This window comes from Salvelinus sp. IW2-2015, unplaced genomic scaffold (genome assembly GCF_002910315.2).
Source record: "Salvelinus sp. IW2-2015 unplaced genomic scaffold, ASM291031v2 Un_scaffold2929, whole genome shotgun sequence".
Lineage (NCBI taxonomy): Eukaryota > Metazoa > Chordata > Actinopteri > Salmoniformes > Salmonidae > Salvelinus > Salvelinus sp. IW2-2015.
The window spans coordinates 29,910-30,653 of NW_019944225.1; the positions used below are offsets into that span (position 1 = coordinate 29,910).

Genomic DNA, 744 nt, shown 5'->3' on the forward strand with positions numbered 1-744 from the left:
CTACTGCAATGCTACTGCAATACTACTGCAATGCTACTGCAATGCTACTGCAATGCTACTGCAATACTACTGCAATGCTACTGCAATGCTACTGCAATGTTGCTGTAATGCTGTTAATGCTGTTTAAACTAAACGTTTCTGAAATATGTTCACAGGGTCTTGCTGGGCTGGACGGCCAAGCTGGTCCCAAAGGAAACCAGGTGAGAAAGTGTACCTGATTATACATTATACATCACTACACACAGCCCTAACCATGCAGATGGTCATTATACATCACTACACACAGCCCTAACCATGGATGGCTGTGTTAATCTGAGGGAATATGTTTCTCTATATGGTCATACATTGGGCAGCAGTTAGGAAGGCAGCTCAGTTTTCCAACCTCATTTTTGTGGGCAGTGTGCACATAGCCTGTTCTTCTCTTGAAGAGCCAGGTCTGCCTACGGTGCAAATAGTTTGCTCTGTTTTTTGTTATAATTCTTTCCAATGTGTCAAGTAATCTCTTTTTGTTTCTCATGATTTGGTTGAGTCTAATTTGTGTTGTGGTGTGTGGTCTCGTCTCTCTCTCTCTTTCTCCGCTCCGCTCTTTCTTTCTCTCTCTGTCTCTCTCTTCTTTCTCTCGCTCTCTCTGCTCTGTCTCTGTCTCTCTCTCCCTCTCTCTCTCTCTCTCTCTCCTCTCCTCTCTCTCTCTCCTCTCTCTCTCTCTCTCTCTCTCTCTTCTCTCTCTCTCTCTCTCTCTCTCTT

At 44.5% G+C, this 744-nt stretch overlaps 1 long non-coding RNA gene across 1 annotated transcript in view; it reads left to right on the forward strand.

Annotated features, from left to right (window-relative positions):
* LOC112075007 (uncharacterized) overlaps window positions 1-209 on the forward strand; it is a 14,109-nt gene extending 13,900 nt beyond the window's left edge. The window contains exon 3 of the long non-coding RNA XR_002894897.2: window positions 156-209. This is a non-coding gene — a long non-coding RNA (uncharacterized lncRNA). The remainder of the gene's footprint in view (window positions 1-155) is intronic.
* Window positions 210-744: the final 535 nt, after the last annotated feature.